General features: G+C 48.3%; 1 protein-coding gene across 1 annotated transcript in view; it reads right to left on the bottom strand.

Moving 5' to 3' along the window:
• The window catches only part of LOC138522073 (pancreatic alpha-amylase-like), a 120,093-nt gene that overhangs the window by 69,769 nt on the left and 37,907 nt on the right, over positions 1-12,417 (bottom strand). The window lies entirely within an intron of this gene.

The following is a 12,417-nucleotide window of genomic DNA, read 5'->3' on the forward strand; positions in this document are numbered from 1 at the left end:
GTTCAGATTGGAACTTTTACTTGAAGGGACTACTTTTTCTGTGAAGGCATGCAGCCAACATGGAGCCACCCACACAGTCTAGTTCCTAAGAACCAGACTATGCGGTGCAGTGTTTTATGGTGTGGTAGCCCGGACTACTTTACTTGGACTACTTTACAGGGGGGCTATATAAACCACACCCAAGCTACAGAACGTGCTTCGCGTTAGTCTTTAGATAGCAGCGTGACGCTCATCGTGTTCGGAGACCAGCACCCAGCGTTCCTGAAATAGCAGACCTGCAGAGGAGACAAAAGAACATCATTAGCAGTCCCAGCTTACCTGCAACTTTCCATCCGTCGATTATTGCTGCTCACGGTCTTCCATCTAGTTGGCAGCATCTTCAGGACATCACGCACGCACCGGAACAAAGCACCTGAAGGGAGAGAGAAAGAAGGACAACGTAAAACAGATTACTCACAGCATTCACAGCAGTAACCATAAAGTCCTCACCTGGCTGGGCATTTCTTGGCTAGTACCGCTCCAGAAATCTTCGCACGCCCAGAAAGAGCATTGCGACCTGAAAAGGAATAAAGAATACAGGTTAGCCCAAAAAGACATTAGCGCGCCGCACTTCACGCTTAACCTACCATCCATCATACGCTCCGCGTCCATAATCCCGGCAGGAGTCTGATCCAAGCGGCGCAACCATCGAACCTCTGTACACCTAAGGGGGAAACAAACAAGGAAAGACATTAATAGCAAGAAAGAAAAGCAAAGGCCTTTAGAGACTGCTATAATCAGACTTACCTCCTTAAAGACACTTGAATGGTTGGCGCCAGTGAAGTTAACTCGGTCGCTTCAACCCGCAGAAAACTATGCGCCCCCGCGCAGACATCAGGACGGAGAGCACGCCAGACATCATGACAAGGTGAGGAGGTGGCCATCAGGTCGAGTCCAAGGGGCCGGTGGGAGAAAATGAAATCAGTTCCTAAGTCCATTCCTCCTGTGTTTTCAGGCCCACCTGCCATAGAAGACATCACCCCGAATTGGGCACATCCAGGGCAAATCACGGCAACCAGGGCATACTGGCGTCCCCGTGCAAACCAGGTGAGCGTTACAGAACACGAAGCCTTCATAACAAAATCCACCTGGACGCCATGGAGACTTCAGAAGTGGACCAACTGGCCCAGTTCTTAGGGAAATTACGCGCTGAAGTGCATTCGGCTAGGCAAGAGACTAATACCCTGCGAAGGGATCTTGTCACCAAAGAGCGCACCGAAGAAATCAGCAGGCAGTTACTGCCATCACAGGCCGGGCAAGCTCCATTACCTGGGACAAATTCACTGGCACAGACAACCACGTCGTCTGCCGCTCCAGTGCAAATCACCTTACCTGGAACAATCCCGTTAGCACCACCAGAAAGGTTTTCAGGTGATCCAAGAAAGTATGCTGCTTTCATGAATCAATGTCGCCTTCACTTCCTCTGCAGACCGGGCGCATTTCCAAATGATCAGGCACGAGTAGCATTTATTTTGTCATATCTGAGCGGTAGTGCAGCAGATTGGTCAGTGCCGCTTGAGAGTTATGATGACCCGTTACTACGTGACTTTGGGGGCTTCCAAAGAGAAATGGAAAAGCTCTTTGCTCGGCACACCCATGAACAAGCTGTAGACAACAAACTCTTATCACTCCGGCAGGGGAATCAGGATCTACTAACATACATAGCAACCTTCAATAGATTGGTGGCCGAAACCAGGTGGCCTGAGGACAAGAGAACCACATTGTTTCACCAAGGCCTTCAAGGGGAATCAAAGGACGTCTTGGCTCAGGTAGTTGATCCACCGAGAGACTGTAGTGAATTCATCAATCTGGTGGTACAACTAGATCATCGACTACAAGATCAGAAAGCGGATCGGTCCAAATCAGACACACGGGCCGTGTATCTACAAACCAAGGATGTTACTCTGCGCATGTCAGAGAATACCACAGAACCAATGCAAATTGGAGACATACGACCACCATTAACAAAAGCCGAAAGAGACAAGAGAAGACAACAGCAGTTATGTTTGTACTCCAGACAATCGGGGCATTTCCTCACAGACTGTCCAATAAACCCCCCCCAGGCGAATTGTGGGAGCTACAGAAAAGGATGAGAGTAAAGAGTCGGAAAACTGCCTAGCTCGACAAAAGTAGCGGTCAGTTTGTCGAGTGAGAAGAATGAGCCAACAACCTCACACTTTGCAATACCAGTGATCCTAATCAATCACCAACAACCTTCAAGGACGCACTCCGTTGAAGCTTACATAGACAGCGGAGCAACTGGGAATTATATTGATCGAGATCTGGCTGCACAGATGGGGCTTCCCCTAAGTTTTAAGCCGAAAACAGAAAAGGTAACCACGGTTGATGGAACTGAAATTGCTTCCGGACCAGTAACCCAATGTACAGCATGAACAACCCTGCTGTGCCAAGATGGACACCGGTAATCGATTTCTTTTGATCTCTTCAAGGCACCTCAGTTTCAGCTAATTTTAGGGATGCCATGGTTGGTTGCTCATAACCCTCAGATAGATTGGCGTGCAAGAACATTGACTTTCCCTCGTGATTGCTCCTCCACCTATTATTTCCAAGAAAACAAGTCCAGTTTCAAGGTTCATACGAATCCAAGAATCGGCATATCTACACTTGGCGCAACCAGTCCTCTCCCTGAAGAATATCAAGATTTCCAGGACGTGTTCCAGAAGGAACAAGCCAATGCACTACCACCGCATAGATCCTACGACTGTAAGATTGACCTCATACCTGGTGCACAGATCCCTTGTGGCAGAATCTATGCGCTCACAGAACCAGAAAACCAGCATCTAAAGTCTTATCTGGACCAGTACTTGGCAAATGGGTTCATTCGCCCATCCAAATCACTGGCAGCCAGTCCCCTATTCTTCGTACCAAAAAAGGAAGGGGACTTGAGAACCTGTATTGACTATCGCACCCTGAACCAGATCACTGTGAAAAACCGTTACCCTCTGCCCCTTATTCCTGAGATGCTGGATCAAGTCAAAGATACCCAGATTTATACTAAGTTAGACCTCAGAGGAGCGTACCACCTGGTCCGAGTTAAAAAAGGAGATGAATGGAAAATGGCCTTCCGTACTAAGTATGGGTTGTTTGAGTACCAGGTCATGCCTTTCGAGCTTTGCAATGCCCCAGCAGCGTTTCAATATTTTATGAACAACATCTTAAGAGAACTGATCGATGTTTGTGCCCTGGTCTACATAGACAACATCCTGGTGTATTCAACCTCAAAACAAGACCATGTCAAACACGTCTGCGCTGTCCTTGCCAAATTGCGCCAACATCGACTATACGCAAAACTTAAAAAATGTTTTTTCCACGTAACTGAAGTAGAATTTTTTGGTTTTGTTCTTACTCCAAAAGGCATTAGAATGGATGCGCACAAGGTGGATGCCATTCTTAAGTGGCCCCCTCCAACCTCATTAAAAGGGGTTCAGAGCATGCTGAGCTTTGCAAACTTCTACCGTCGATTCATCCCAGACTTCTCTCAGATCGTGCATCTGATCATGCTACTGCTACGAAAAAGCAATAACAAATTCATGTGGACAGAAGATGCCAAAAAGGCCTTCCAAGAACTTAAGGAAAGGCCCCAATTTTACGACACCCTCACCCGGATCTTCCTTACATCGTGGAAACGGATGCTTCCAGCATGGCCATGGGGGCGGTTCTTTCTCAAAAAGACCCTGAAACTGGCCAATTGTACCCCGTGGCCTTCTGGTCATGAAAATTCACGCCTCCTGAACTCAATTATGCCATCACCGATAAGGAACTGCTTGCTATAAAATACGCCTTCAAGGCATGGCGACATTATCTCTTGGGAGCCAGGCATACAGTCACTGTAATTACAGACCACCGAAACTTACAATATTTAAAAACAGCAAAAGCACAATCTTCGCGCCAACTACACTGGGTCTTTTTCTTCGCAGAGTATGGCTACGTAATCACCTACCGACCAGGTGTAAGAAATGGGAAAGCTGATGCACTATCTCGCATGGGCATCAATGAAAAAGAATATGCAACCCCAGATCCAGTGGCCATTATACCTGAAGACAAGCTTTTAGGCCTCACCACAGTTTTAACACAAACTGAGCTTAGAAAATATGATCCAGCGCAAAATAACCCCAAGCGAGTTACTGGAATGGCATACCAAAGGAAAACAATACTCTGTTAAAGATCAACTGCCGTATTTTGATAAACGCCTGTATGTGCCTAAAACCGAGCTACAACAACAAATCATTTCGGACTATCACGATTATTTGATGGAGGGTCATCCTGGAATTGCGAAAACCCTAGCCAAAGTGAAATACAATTATTGGTGGCCAACTTGACGTCAAGACATCATCTAACACGTTACTTCATGTGGGGTGTGTGCACAAAACAAGTCATTGAAACAAAAACCAGCCGGCTTCCTGCAAACATTAGAAATACCTCCGGCACCATGGCACACACATTTTCTCGATTTTATTACTGATTTATCTCCCAGCCAATGGTTCAATACCATTTTAGTAGAAGTGGACCTATTTTCTAAAATGGCACACTTTATCCCTTTCAAAGGCCTCCCGGATGCATCTTATCTAGCAAAAGTGTTTTTGGAAAACATTATCAAACTGCATGGTTTACCTTCAGTCCTGGTCTCTGATCGAGGTAGCCAATTCATATCTAACTTCTGGAAAAAGTGCTGCGCTATGGCTCACATCAACATCCGGCTATCCACCAGTCACCACCCCCAAACGGATGGTCAAACAGAGAGGACCAACCAAACTCTCAAACAATACCTACGATGCATGCTGCACCAAGTCGAAGGAACCTGGAAAGACCTGTTATGGATAGCCGAATAGGCTTACAACAATTCATTGCATTCCAGGACTGGTCAAACACCTTTCTACACCTTCTATGGCAGACATCCACGTACTTCTGAACTAGACAGCCCTCCCAGTCTAGAAATGCCGGCTCTAAAGACTCTTAATGCAAACATCACTCAAGCCTTTCAAAAGGCAACAGAACAGTTAATCCAAGCCAAAAGTAAACAAAAAAGGTTTGCTGACCAACTTCGGAAAAAGGCCCTGACTATCAGGTGGGAGACAGAGTTTGGCTAGCCGCAAAATACATACAGCTAAAAGGAACCCAGACTTTTCGCCCTCGCTATTTGGGACCTTATCCTGTTCAAGCCATCATCAACCCAGCAGCAGTTAAACTAGCATTGCCAGCTAACATGCGAATCCATCCAGTATTCCACGTCTCACTGCTAAAACCAGTACAACCCGGTACTCGAGTTAAATCATCACCGGAACCCATAATAATCGAGGGAGAACCCGAATACGAAGTGAAAGAAATCCTGGATTCCAAATATACCAGATCCAAACTGTACTATCTAGTCGATTGGAAGGGTTACGGCCCTCAAGACAGAACTTGCGAACCTAGTGAGAACAATTATGCACCGCGTTTAATTAGAACGTTTCATTGAAACTTTCCAGACAAGCCTGGACCAGGCAGGAGAATCACCTTAGGAGGGGGATTGGGGGGGGTGGGGATGCTGTCACGACCCATGACCCAGAACCCCACTGGCATGGTCACATTCCAGGTAGGGTTAGGACTCAGGGTTCATTTGAGGCCCCAAGGGCCTTACATTATCATCACAGACTCTCTTGGAGTCAGTCCTGGCACCTTTGGCGCCAGGCTCATGTTCAGATTGGGACTTTTACTTGAATGGACTACTTTTTCTGTGAAGGCCTGCAGCCAACATGGAGGCACCCACACAGTCTAGTTCCTAAGAACCAGACTATGCGGTGCAGTGTTTTAAGATGTGGTAGCCCGGACTACTTTACTTGGACTACTTTACAGGGGGGCTATATACACCACACCCAAGCTACCACACCCAAGCTACAGGGTTAATTAATTAATTATTTTTATAACACTGTACACCCACAGACAATGTATATTATTTTTTAACCCCCCCAAAAAATGGGATGATTTTTTTTCAAAAAAAAAATCTGCGGCAAGAAACCCACGAAAAAACATCCGGTGATGAAATTACGTCGTACCAGCGACAGAACGTGCTTTGCGTTATTCTGCAGCTAGCAGCGTGAAGCTCATCGTGTTCGGAGACCAGCACCTGGTGATCCTGAAATAGCGGACCTGCAGAGGAGACAAAAGAACATCATTAGCAGTCCCAGCTTACCTGCAACTTTCCATCCGATTACTGCTGCTCGCGGTCTTCCATCTAGTTGGCAGCATCTTCAGGACATCACTCATGCACCGGAACAAAGCACCTGGAGGGAGAGAGAAAGAAGGACAACATTAAACAGGTTACTCACAGCATTCACAGCATTAACCATAAAGTCCTCACCTGGCTGGGCATTTCTTGGCCGGTTCCGCTCTGGAAATCTTTGCACGCCCAGAAAGACCATTGCGACCTGAAAAGGAATAAAGAATACAGGTTAGCCCAAAAAGACATTAGCGCGCCGCACTTCATGCTTAACCTACCATCCATCATACGCTCCGCGTCCATAATCCCGGCAGGAGTCTGATCCAAGCGGCGCAACCATCGAACCTCCATACACCTAAGGAGGAAACAAACAAGGAAAGACATTAAAAGCAAGAAAGAAAAGCAAAGGCCTTTAGCGACTACTATAATCGGACTTACCTCCTTAAAGACGCTTGAATGGTTGGCACCAGTGAAGTTAACTCGGTCACTTAAACGCGCAGAAAACTACGCGCCCCGCGCAGAAAGCAGGACGGAAAGCACGCCAGACATCACGACAATGGGCCTCATTACGACCCTGGCGCTAAGTGTTTAACGGTGCCGTAAAAGGCTGCGGCGCCGTTAAACACTTAGCGCCTTACTACGAGGTCCCTTTGCGGGACCCGACCTTAACGGCTGGTCTACACCAGCCGTTAAAGTAGGGACCCGCAAAGGGACCTTGGTGCTAAGTACGGTACTGCAATTTGCGGTACCGTACTTAGCGCCTTCCCCATTCCCATAGAGCCCTATGGGGCAAAAATGGGAATGGGGAAGGGCCATGGTTCAATGGGGAATTACCGCCCCGCCAACCTTGGAATGGGGTGGTAATTCCCCATTGAACCATGGCGGACCCGTTACAACACCGGCACCAACCATGGTGCTAATAGCGCCATGGTTTAGCGCCGGTGTTGTAATGAGGGCCAAGGTGAGGAGGGGGTCATCAGGTCGAGTCCAAGGGGCTGGTGGGAGGAAACGAAATCAGTTCCTAAGTCCTTTCCTCCTGTGTTTTCAGGCCCACCTGCCATAGAAGACATCACCCTGAATTGGGCACGTCTAGGGTGAATCTGGCATCCAGGGCATACGGGCGTCCCCATGGATACCAGGTGAGCATAACATGCGCCATGCAGTGGCTGTAGATTTCATGGGGAGAACCTGAAACGTCTGGGGTTGCCCAGCTTGAACTGGGGGCGAACTCATCATGCCTGCGGGTGATAGGAGGTGGTTGAGTCACCTGGCAGGAGATTTTGGAGGAGGCACGTGCCAGGCACTACTTTGTAGTCAAAGGTGGTCACTTCGGCCTCTGGTGGTTGCTGGCGGGTGGTGGTTCAACGTGCAACCATGTGTTTCGCAGGAGGAGCCCCGGCGTGAAATTGTGATGAGCAGACTCCAATGTGACTCCTCTGGGGGGGAAACAGGCTTGGCTCTGTTCAGATAATGGGCTTGCACATGAGGCCCACATGTGAGTCCAGCAACCGTGGAGGCCGCGTCGCATATGTCTGTTGGTGCGGAAACAGTGGGGGATGGGAGCCACCCACCTGAATAGACACGTGGTCTGTAACAATGTGAGGCCCGACCGCTGGTGGATTGCCCCGTGGTAGTGGGACGGCGCTTTCCTTTGTTTGCGCCATCCATTTCCTCCTCATGAGGCAGTAGCAGGAGGAGGTGGAAGGCGGGGCCCGGGGGCGACAGAGGCGACGGCCATGGACGCGGCCTGGAGGCAGCCGGATGAGCTGAAGGAGCGGGATCGCTTGTGCGCTGAACGAGGAGGACCTTGGCATGCGGGTGAACAGCCACATCGCCAGTTGTTTGCCCCTTTCGGCCTGTGTAATAACGGATGCACACCAAGGAGGAAAGCAAACGTCTTCTTTATTAAGTATCTAACAGGATAATGATTCAACGTTCCTCGGCTCCCCCCTCCTCCCACGTCATGGCGCACATGACTGTCCACGTGGGCTTGTCTCTATGTTAAAGAGACATGAGCCCTCTAACACCCCCGAGTTGAATCAAGGGGTATTAGCCAACTGTGTTATGCCAATGATTATGATCGAAGTGAATGGGTGCCTGAAGAAGAACTGCTCATTTGAAAGTGGGGCTAGCCACTGGTGCTCATGGTTCCTTAAATGGTTTGCCTAACTATGCACAAAGCAACACAAAGTATATCTGCGTGTTGACAGAAAATGTTGGATTGGCTCTTACAACTCCACTGGAGTCGCTGACAGCGCTGTTTGGGGAGCTGGGGCATTTCTGCAGGACTCAGGTTTTAAACTAAACTGCAAGAAATGTTGAGATTTAGAAAATAATGGTAACCCTCCATTACTTAAATCCGTTAATTAAACGCTTTGAGGAAAATCACACCAAAAGCACAGGTACCCAAATCCATTAAATATTTTGGAATCCAAATTGCACCCAACGTGAATGCTCTATAGACAGTGAATTTCCAGAATTTGTTTGATTCTTTTACCTCTGACTTTACAAAATGGAGTGGGTTTTACAGCTCATGGATGAGGAAGAGCTCATGGTTGAGAAAGATCTCATGGTTGACAAAGTTCTCATCGTTCAGATATCAGTGAACAAATGTAATGCTTTGGTAAGCCTTCATGCTTATTCCACACAGTCACATTAAAAATCCCTTATTTCACTTCTAAAGTATTACCTTTCTTATGTCAAATACAAATAATTCTGCACACAAAATTCAATTTTCCTTATTGTTAAGAATACAAATGTTCTCACCCAAAAAAAATCAAATAAGAAATGGAGAACACTTCCGTTAGATCTAATATTCTGAGGTTTATTTGGTGTGATGAGAAAGTAAATTGGTTCTATTTGTCCCCAAGTCCAAAGGGGGCTTGGCAAATGTAGACTGAGAACCATTGAGTCTTCATCAAACAAGCAATAGCGAGGAGAAGATCTGAATACATACTTGATGAACAGGCTAGATCAAAGAACCTGCATTAAAACTCTGTAACGAGAGCCACCATAGACGTAAGAGACAAAATAGTCATGGAGGCCTGATTAACCTCTTTCCCCTCCACATTTACTCTGATTCACTAAAACAGTAACTTTGTGTCTGCCATTTGCAATAAGGCGTAAGAGAAATGGAGGAAGGGAGGCTGCATAATTTGCTTAATAAAAAAGAAGTGCCTTTAGGGAGTGTTAAGCGAATTACAACCTGCCAGACTACCCAATCAGGTGGCTGGGAATGTAAGCAGAATTTGCCAGTGACCAGTAGCATTCTCATGGCCACCTGCTCACCTGACCTGGGTGTCTGCCATTTTTCCCCCAATTCAGCCCGTACCACAAGTCCCTTCACCCCTTTCACCCTCACCCTACACCCACCAATGTTCCCAACCTCTCCGACCCACCCTCCTTGGAGCCCCACTACACCCTCTCCTCTCAATCCCCCCCCCCAATTTTCACACCAGCCTTAGGACATGCCCTGCTTCGTACGGACCACGAAAATAGAAAGGGGATGAAGTCTCTTGACTATTGTCCTTGGCAGCCATCTTGGTTTGTAGGTATTATTAAGGGAAATTGGGATTGGGCATTTGTAAATGTCACAGCCACAGTTTCTCATTAAAAAGCTATTAGCATCCTGGTGGGAGCCCCTGGATCCTTATAGCAATAAATGCCACTATGTGCAGCGGACAGAGCCAGTAACATCACATACCCTCATGAGACCATTGCTTTGCTCAGGCTTGATATGATATATGATATTTATAAGCGCCTATACACAAGTGTTTCAAGGCATGACGAGGCAAGGGAGGTGGAACAAAGGGAGGACAGACAACGATCCTACTAGGACAGGTGTTATTCAGATCGCGCAAGTGTGTGGGATGGGGGAAGGGAGAGTGCAGTGCATGGGAATAGATAATAACAATAAGTAATGTAATGGCCAGCAATGGCAAGTGCAGGGGCAAGTGCAGACATCAGGTGTCAAGTGCTGGTAGGGGGACTGTAGGGGTACAGAGACAGTCCCCAAGTGTGGGGGTTGCCAGGCAGGCAGTGCAGGTGTGTGAGATTGGAGGGTGGGGACCTGGGCCTGAGATCAGAGGATGTTCAGGTAGCCAGTGCCGTTCTAGTTACAGCCAGGAGGTCAGCAGGGGAGTGGAGGAGAAAAAGCAGAAGCAAAGAGAAAGGTTTTGAGGTGCTTCCGGAACCAGAGATGGTTCTCCTCAAGTTTAAGGGTGGCAGGGAGGCTGTTCCAGAGGGAGGCCCCATCCGAAGAAAGAGATCTAACACCAACTCGTTGCTTGGAGAAGCGACTGACCCTGAGGGAGTTGGAGGCGGATGAGCGAAGAGCTCGAGAAGGAAGATATTTAGGAAGAGAGAGTTGAAGGTATTGAGGCCCCGTGCCACAGAAGGCCTTGTGGACAATGCATAGGGTTTTGAACTTAATCCTCACAGGGACTGGGAGCCAGTGCAGAGATTTCAGTCCTGGGGAGATATTATCCATGGGCTTGAGGCAAAGGACAATTCTCACAGTCCTGTTCTGGATTAATTCCAAAGGGAGGAGTGTAGAGGCAGGCAGATTTAGAAAGAGACAGTTGCATTAATCCAGCCTAGAGAGAACCAGAGCTCTGGAGACAGTGAGCTTCTGGGGGAAGGAGAGGAAAGGAAGAATACCTCTGAGGAGGTGCAGCTGGTAGTGTGACTTCTTAGAGATGTCAGAGATGTGAGGAGGGAAGGAGAGTGTGGAGTCGAATATGTCCTCAAGGTTTTCAGCCTTGCAGGTGGGAGCAGGAAGAGGGCCAAGAGAGGCGGGCCAGAGAGCTACAGGAAAGGAGGGAGCGGGTGTGCTGATGAGGAGAATCTCAGTCTTACTGGCGTTAGGGCAGAGATCATTGGCGGCACACCACTCCTGGATAGCAGACAGACAGTCAGAAATAAGGGAAGGAGAAGAGGTGGCCGAAGGTAGCCTGAAACTGAGCTGGGTGTCATTCGCATAGCACTGAAAGTTGGGGCAGAGAGCAGAAATGCGGTGGGAAAGGAGTGCTAGGTATTGGTTGAACAGCCAGGGAGAGAGGTTAGACCCCTGGGGGACACCACAGTTAGAGAAAAAGATAGCGGAGAGTAAGGACCCAAGTTGGACCTGGGAGGGTCGGTCAGAGAGGAAAGAAGTCAGCCATATCAGGGCCTGACCAGTGATACACAGGTTATCACGTAGACGGTTGAGCAGGATGGCATGGTTGACAGTGTCAAAGGCAGAAGAGAGATCAAGTAGGATGAGGACACTGGGGGTGTTGGAGTCAAGGTTGGAGAGCAGGTCTTCACAGATGTTCAGGAGAGCAGTTTCCTTGCTTCTGGCAGCTCTGAAGCCAGACTGATGGTCATGAAGACAACCAAGATTCAGTGTGGAGATTAAGCTGGGAGATGGCCAGTTTCTCAAGGAACTTGCCCAGGAAGGGAGTGATAGGCGGGGGGGTCGGCAGAGGGTTTCTTAAGAAGAGGATGCACAAGGGAGTGCTTCAGGGGGGATGGGAAGACTCCAGTGGTGAAGGAGTGGTTGCAGAGCAGAAGTCAGCCAGGGCAGGAGCCAGGGCAGGAGCCAGGGAGTCGATGTGGTCCTTGATGGTTTTGGAGGAACAGGGGTGACAATACTTTCATAGATCGGACTTGTCTAGAAACCTTGTCTGCGGAGAGCAGGGGAAAGGCAGAGAAGGAGGGAGGAGAGGTTGCGGCAGAAGGGCCAGAGGAAGAGCAGGGAGTAGAGGGATGGAGGGGAGAGGAGGAGAGTGAGGACAGGATGTTCTGAGTTTTAGAGATGAAGTGAGAGGCCAGTGCCATGCAGAGGGCCTGGGAAGGGAGAGGAGAGATGGAGACTGTGGCAGGATTGGCCAGTTCCCTGCAGATTTTAAAGAGTTCAGCCGAATTGTTACCAGACCGTTACCAGCCCTGTCTGCCCCACACAACAGGCTTTAACGCTACAGAAGGGAGCTGCCAATAACTAGAAAGAGAAAGGGGAAGCTGAATGGAGGTGCTCACTCCCACCAGCAAAGGTTACAACTGCACATCTGCCCTAGTGCCAAAGTGTGTGGGTGTATAGTGGTTAGAGTAAAGAGATACACTACATACAAAGTCCCACCTGAGTTCTCAACAAAAATTATTCTGTGACCAAAAAGTTATTT

The sequence above is a fragment of the Ambystoma mexicanum genome, chromosome 1q (genome assembly GCF_040938575.1).
Source record: "Ambystoma mexicanum isolate Mex_15411 chromosome 1q, UKY_AmexF1_1, whole genome shotgun sequence".
NCBI lineage: Eukaryota > Metazoa > Chordata > Amphibia > Caudata > Ambystomatidae > Ambystoma > Ambystoma mexicanum.